This window comes from Corticium candelabrum, chromosome 9 (assembly GCF_963422355.1).
Source record: "Corticium candelabrum chromosome 9, ooCorCand1.1, whole genome shotgun sequence".
Classification (NCBI taxonomy): Eukaryota; Metazoa; Porifera; class Homoscleromorpha; order Homosclerophorida; family Plakinidae; genus Corticium; species Corticium candelabrum.
In genome coordinates, this window is record NC_085093.1 from 6,878,147 (window position 1) to 6,885,713 (window position 7,567).

Below are 7,567 nucleotides of genomic sequence, written 5' to 3' on the forward strand. Positions count from 1 at the left end.
CACAGATTCACCTCACTGTTTGGTGACCTGAGGTAAACATGGTGCTTTTGCTAGACTACGAAGATTGGGGAGGCTATATTTCTCCGACCCTACGCCATGCCGTTGTATTCCGAATTATAGTTACGTTGATGTTCTTTGCGTTGCAAGAGGTACGGTCAGGGAGAGATGGATCATGGACCCTCCAAAGATTAATGACGCACCCGCCACACAAGATCGTTAAACTTAATTAACTTACTAGGTTAGTTGCGATTGAGTTAATTAAAAACGAGCCTAGCAGCTCGGTTCTATCGCAGAAGAATTTGATGTCTGTATGGCATTAGCAATGACTCAACATTTTGTAGAGTTTTTTCTTTAATTTAGACTAGTGATACGTATGCAGTAAATCGATTGATTTTTCTAACTGTTTGTTGGTGTTGTGTTGCGTTACTTGACTAGCAATGTATACGTTTGGAATACTTAGTAGTATGCGTGGGAGTGTCTCTGGGTCAAAAGGATGCATGCGCAGCGCCAACTATTCAAACTTGCTCCCCTGTTCCCGCGTTAGTGCTCCTGCCAGATTATTGGGAAGTAACCTCGCTCGCCTAGCACAGTGTAATACCAGGGGCGTCGGAAATGCATCGGTCGCACGGCCATTGCCAGTCGCCCCTTCCTGTTGAAGGTATCATTGCCTAGATGTTAAAATTTCCATAAATGTTTGAAGTTATTAAGTTGAAGGGGTTTCCGTTTTTGAAGTCCTCAGGAGCAAATAAAATTATTTGGCAAGTTTTCAGGCACCTATACGATTAAAGCTGTTGAAAATCAAAGGCTAGCGTGCCTACTTAGCGCGCGCTAAGCCGTATTCTAGGTGACTCACTTAGCTAAACAGACTACGCTATACCGTACCGCAGCTGTCTGCGAGTTTGCTCCGTTTGAATTGTCGAGGTAAGCCTTAACTGCTTGCAGTAGCGTTATAGGGAAGGTTATGCCTAGCTAGTGAATGTGACTTTCTGGTTTGGTCTGTCCTTCTGGTGGCGCCAAGTAGAGATCGAGTTTGAAAGCTATGTTAGCTAGTTCGTTTTGCTAGAGATTTATCTAGCAGCGAGGTGCTCAGCTAGGGTTTCAGAACGTAGCTACATGCATTGTCCTAAGCAGTGCCTATTTATAGCTCTAGACGCTGTCCCAAAACTCACAACGCACATTGGGTGTTATACGCACGCAGAGGTAATTTACAGTTTTGTAATTTACAGCAGTCACGTGAGTGCACTACTAATTTGTGTCAATATGATATTGAACACTTGCTAGTACTGTTGTATCTTCCGTTTAAATTTTAATTAATTAATTAACATCAGTTTTCTGCCAGTGGAAGCTGAAGCTGTACTAGATATTTACAGAGAGTATATATGTTTATAGTAGGAGCTGTCTAGGCAAAGTATACGACAGCCGAGCGTCTAACTCGTTCTCTAGTTAGAACCGTGTTCAACAGTTCATCAGCTTATTGGATCACGTGACGAATCGTTATGCAAATGTTGAGACACAGCAACATGATAACAATATTATTATATAGATTTTTGTGACTAGTAGCAGAGCGTCTCTCAGTTACTCGTAGGTTATAATTAATTAAAACATTTTGGCAGATTCTTGAAATATAGTCAATGGCGTCTAAACAAATCATGACTGACGAAATAGCAAATGTTGCAAAGAAGGCTGATGAAGAAATAACGGCTGAAGAAATAGCAAAAGTCGCAATGAATACTACGGTAGCAGCTAATTGGAAAAATTTGGCGGCTATTTTGGACGCAGAATATTTTGATATTGGGAGACTTTCTATGGTGGCAAGTAGCAGTGGAGACTTAAATGTTCAAGCACGAACCATGTTGCAAGAATGGCACAACAATCACAGAAAAAAAGCTACTCACCGCAAACTGATCGAGGCGTTTTTTTGCCTTGGCTGGAAGCTTCAGGCTGAAAACCTTTTTGGAGAATCGTTAGTGGCATCTGCTACACAAGGCCATGGTACGTAGGCATGCGCATGAATGTTGTTGATGAATGAATTATGTTGAGAGATTGTAAGGCTGCGTCAACTTGATTTGTTGTTTCACGCTGTTTCGTGTATGCACAATTAATCGTTCGGTCGGTTTGTAACAAAAATATATATAGAAAACATGGCAAACTCTGTCCTACGACAAACTTGCATGTACTTGCTTGACAATCAACATCAGAAGTGGCAGAACCTTTAAGTTAGTAAGTTAAAAGTTTTTGCCCTGTTTGATGAAGACACTGGGATCACTTGAGTCTTACATGGTGCCACTTAGCTCACGTCACTAGATGGCATTTTTGCCGGTAACAAGACCATAGTTAGGATGGACACGTAAACAACAACTCAAGTTGAGATGGCGTAATCGGTAATTTCAGTTTTTGCTGCTATTGATGTAGATGAAATAGATTTGTGCTAACTGTCATGACGCTGACAATCTCTTTGCTGTCTTCAGTACAGTGTGTTGAAACTCTGGACGAACGCTGTTACGTGCATGCATTTGCTTGTTTGTTTACTGTCTTGCAATAGTGCAGCTGTGTGTAGAGCTGCGCTGCTTAGAGTTATCGTATTAGATGCATTTGCATTAGAGAGCTGCATGGAGGAAATATGCTTAACTGTATCTATAAGACTAATCTGAGCGGCGCCTTCGAACTCTGGCTATACCATCCTGGGCAGAACATTTGCATAGACGAACGAATGCTCCGGTTTAAAGGTAATCTGCTGGCACTTGGTTGTTGTGTTTGTTTGTTCTAATGCATTTTTTACAGGTACATCTGGTATGAAACAGCACATGCCCAAGACACCCATCAAATGGGGGTTAAAGCTATGGGTTCCAGGGCCGGATCCAGGAATTTTTGAAAGAGGGGATTCACCTGGTAGCAGTTATTTATAGCATTACTAATTTTCTTTTTTCTAATGAAATTATATGAAATTGTTGAACCACGCCCATTGGAAAAGAGGGGGTTTCAACCCTCTGACCCCCTCTGGATCCGGCGCTGGGTCCTAGCAACATCATGGGACCCAAACTTCCCCTGGGAGCCGGCTACGTTGTTGATTTTGACGTATACCTTGGCTCTCAGAAATGCGCCACCGAGGAAGGCTTGACCTACAGGGTTGTCATGGAGCTCCTGCAACCCCGCAACCCTGACGCACCTGCAAGGTCTCTCGGCAAAGGTTACCATCTATACCTTGACAACTATTATTCATCAAGTAGTGTTTGCTTGTGTTTGTTTGTTTGATTAAGGAGATTTCCACCAATGTTGTTTGTGCTCTAGAACAACTTTTTGAAAAGCTGAGAGACATACACATACGCAGCTGGCACAATACGTCGATTAGGACGTGGTTTTCCACCCCAGCTGAAGGGCAAATTGTTTGCGGGCAGAATAGAGGTTCCTGGAGGCGGACCAGGGATGGACAGTGCCTCTATGTAGTCTGGAAAGATAGCGTGGATTGTGTCTTGCTCACCACCATACACGCTGGCACGTATGGTGGCAACATCGTGGAGCGTAGGAGCAAGGCCACCGGGGGTATAGAACTTCAGTTTAGTTAGGTAGATCTGCTGCATGTTGACGTGATCTCTTTCAGGTGCAGCAAAGGAAGTGCCAGCACCTCCAGTCATTCCAGACTCCAACAAGCTCATGGGAGGTGTCAACCTCTTCGACCAGATGAACAGCTTCTATGCGGTCTTGAGGAAGGTTTTCTGTTGGCCTATGGTTTACCTCTTCAACTTCCTCGAGACCGCTACCACCAATTCATACATCTTAGATCGAAGCTGTGGCGATTTTGCATAGATGGGTTGTATAGTTGATATTAATAGTCACCTACTGTTGCCCTTTGATTTTCATGTTGTGAGGCGTGGCCGCATTCCACGGTAGGTCTGATACCTTCGCTATCGATTTTCGTCATTATGCCGTCGATTTGAACAGTTGACGAAGAGCTCATCGTGTTAGTGAACTCCTAGGAAGACGTTTCTGACTGGCGAGAAGCCTGCCTAGCCAGCCTCGTGTGCGCCTGCTACATAGACGAGCATGCGCTCTTCATCTGGAATATACGGGAGTTTGTTGCCTCGGCTACATATGAAATTGCCTTCTATGTACGGGTCCTAAATACGTCACAAGGCTTGACCAATCACAGGAAAGCTTGTCTTGCAGTCTTGAAATTTTTTCGCACCATTTACCTACGAGAATAATGGAGGGTCGTCGCGCTTCGAAGCGAGTTCGTAGGCCTGTCGCCGATCGTGAAATGCTCAATTTGGAGTACGTGGACTTTGACAGGGATGAAGAGGAAGAGTTCGGAGTCGCTGCTGGTCCTGACCAGCGCGATAATGACTCCGATTGGGACGATGAGGTTCAGCGTCGAATTGATGCCCAGGCTGCAGTCACTACTGGCCCGCACGCTCGTAAATCGACGTAAATAGCACTTAAATCGACGTAAATAGCACTTAAATCGACGTAAATAGCACTTAAATCGACGTAAAATACGAAGGCACGTAATTTTTTCGTAATTTACGATCCTGGGTCGTAGTTTACGTCTGAAGTGTAGCTTTGCGCATGCTCTTTGCGACGTAAATTACGAAGATTGTAAATTACGAAAGATTTACGTGTCTTCGTATTTTACGTCTATTTACGTCCTATTTTGATACGTTGATTTACGCAACATCGCTAGGTCATAATGACACGTGCACTGTGTGATTACACTCCATCATTTGACATTATAGTCTAGGAGCTCTTGAACATGCATCTTTATTAATTAATTAATTAAGAATAACACCGCCGTTCGGTACATGCAAATGTGTGTAAGCCGTATACAGAGTACTACACAAGGCTAGAGACCAAAGGTTTGACGGAGCCGTCGATCTGTGTGAACTGAAGGTTCCGCCCATGGGAGGGTCTACGCAGTGTACAATTGTGGTTGATAGGGGTTGAGCTGTCACTAGACGGTTCGTGCCAAGAATGGATGATTCGCTAGAACTGGTGAAAGGCAACAAAGGCCGGTTGCAATACACGGTAAGTAATTAAGAATCTAGCTATCTAATTATGTAATGTATGACTGACAAACATTGATCTAAGTGGACTACATCGTGCATTCTCTAGGCTGAAATTCGATTAGCTGCCTATAGTATTGGCAAGACCTTCTCTAGAGGAGACGTACAAAAAGGCTTCTATGAGCTAAACTTCGATTCAAAAAGTAATGTCAACATGATAAGTTTTTGGTGATGTAGTAGGCATAAATATGTTGACAGGCCTGTGGTCAAAGTCTACTGTAGAGTTGGTATTATGCAAGACATTCGGCAGAGCATAAGACGCCATGAATGTAACACAGCGTAAGTGTTTATCGTTTTGCACTGTTGTATGCATTTTTGGGATAAATTTTGTCCCGTGTGCATCTATACCAGTGGTTCTTAACCTGGGTTCGATCGAACCCCAGGGGTTCGGTGAGTCAGTCTCAGGGGTTCGGTGAGTCAGTCTCAGGGGTTCGGTGAGTCAGTCTCAGGGGTTCGGTGAGTCAGTCTCAGGGGTTCGGCGGAGGTCAAGACACACACCCGACTCATATGATTCGTGATGACACGCCCCGCTTGGCCATCATTGGCTGCAGGTGATCACGCAACATCGCTTGGCCTATCTGTGCTGCAGGGAATTTGGCGCGCTCAGTAGTCGAATTGTGACTGTCGTGATGGTACGTCGTGTGATTTCTTTCTTAATATTTTAATCCCTTCATACTAACTATGTCGAGCAAAAAAAGAAAGTGGTCGGACGAATATGTATAATATGGATTCACATGTATAACGGAACGTGATGGGAGTCAGCGTCCTAACTGCATGATTTGCAATACCAAGTTGAGCAATTCTAGTCTTGAGTGACATGAAAGTGGCACTTGCCAAGGTGAAGCCGCGCATTTCTGAACTGGTCTCTGAAAGGCAACAGCAGAAGTCACACTGATTTGCAGTAAATATTCATTATTATGTTTTTGTTTTTGTGTGAAAATCATGTTTTAATGGTTTTGTTCTTTGAACACTGATGTTGATGCACGGTTCATTTTGTGCACCAGTAAAATATATACCTATGACTATGTTTTGAATTTTATTTTTCCAATTAAGAAGGGTTCGGTGAATGCGCATATGAAACTGGTGGGGGTCAGTACCTCCAACAAGGTTAAGAACCACTGTTCTAAACTCAAATTCGTGACGATGGAACGCCGCACAAGCAAGAAAATCGGCGTTTGCGCTTATTTCCGGTAGTTGAATTCAACTGTCGAAGCAGAATCCCCGTATAAACAAACAGAAGTCAGAAAGGACGCCTTTTCTACGATTTGGGGCGTTTTCGCCGTGTGCTTTTGCATTTCCAGCGTTGGTGTGTAGTCTGGAAAGATATCCGACTGACTATTTATCAGTCTTTTGCGTTTCTACAAATTCTCCAAATTCTAGTTGTCAACGCAGAATGGTCAGTTTTATTTTGAATTTCTTCGTTTTCGTTGCCAAGAAGACGCGGTGGTTACAGAAAAATGAAGTTTGACCATTCATCACGGCAATAATCGACTGACTAGACTACAGACCAAGTTTCAGGTCAGTAAAAGATTTCCTTGCATTTTGGTAGATTTTTACAACTATTGCAATAACATACTGTGTATCTCCCCTTACGTCACGTATAGAGCTACTAGAAAGAATGCAAAGAAGAGAAACACAGCCCTCATCAGTTGGAACTGCAGATGTTGAGTTCTCTCTAAACTATTGATGTCACAGGCAGTAAAGAAGAATCTGATGAAGAAGATACATTAGTGGAAGAGATATCAGATGACAGCACGTCAGAAATGTCAGTCTCACTTACAACAGAGCTTGCTGAAGTAGCTAAACGAGAAAGAGCAGCTACATTGACGAGAGCAGTCAGTACAGATGCAACTATGCCAGACATTACTCTAAGGGCTGCCGATGAGCAAGAACTCTTACTGCAGTCTATTACATGGCAACAGATGGCAGCTGCTGCTCGACTGTCATCTGTAAGTAAAGACACGACCGTTGTAGAAGATGAGGGGTATGAGGACGCTTTGGATGATGTAGACGAGCCAGACTCTGCATCAACGTAAGGAGAGCTAGCAACACAAGCTGTGATGTCGAAATGAAGAAAGTGAGACATTGCTCTATTGTTACGACAACACCAGTTGTATAGTATCTGTCGTGTTACAGAATGTTTATGCAAGAGCTCGTCGACACAGAGGAACACTTTGTGGAAGACTTTGAGTTTGTCTGCCAGGTACAATGAATACAGCTTCATATATTTAACATGAAATTCAGGTTACAGTTTTATTGTAGAACTACGTGAATGCCTATTTGACAAGTGACTCAGTGCCTAACAGTCTTCGTGGCAAGACAAATGTCATCTTTGGAAACATCACCATGCTTTATGATTTCAACAAAAAGTACCGCATTTGATGTTTACAGTGTTCTAAGTAGTGTAGCTGTCCATTTTTTTGTTTCAGTATGTTTGTGCCATATCTGACGAAGCATACAAACACTCCTGAAGATTGGATCTTGCTTTATTGAATTTGTCAGTTGTTGGT

General features: G+C 43.1%; 2 long non-coding RNA genes across 3 annotated transcripts; both read left to right on the plus strand.

Moving 5' to 3' along the window:
- The first annotated feature begins 827 nt into the window (after window positions 1–827).
- On the plus strand, window positions 828–3,998 carry LOC134184375 (uncharacterized). Its single transcript, XR_009970654.1, has 6 exons — window positions 828–921; window positions 1,614–1,992; window positions 2,413–2,726; window positions 2,782–3,223; window positions 3,289–3,540; window positions 3,599–3,998. It is a non-coding gene; the product is annotated as an uncharacterized LOC134184375 (long non-coding RNA).
- Window positions 3,999–4,558: 560 nt separating this feature from the next.
- Window positions 4,559–7,567, plus strand: LOC134184611 (uncharacterized). 2 transcript variants are annotated; one of them, XR_009970683.1, is made up of 9 exons: window positions 4,559–5,019; window positions 5,107–5,200; window positions 5,256–5,336; window positions 5,409–6,453; window positions 6,511–6,575; window positions 6,662–7,134; window positions 7,194–7,260; window positions 7,320–7,426; window positions 7,487–7,567. It is a non-coding gene; the product is annotated as an uncharacterized LOC134184611 (long non-coding RNA). The 2 variants fall into 2 exon arrangements; XR_009970682.1 differs by having other exon boundaries at window positions 5,409–6,575.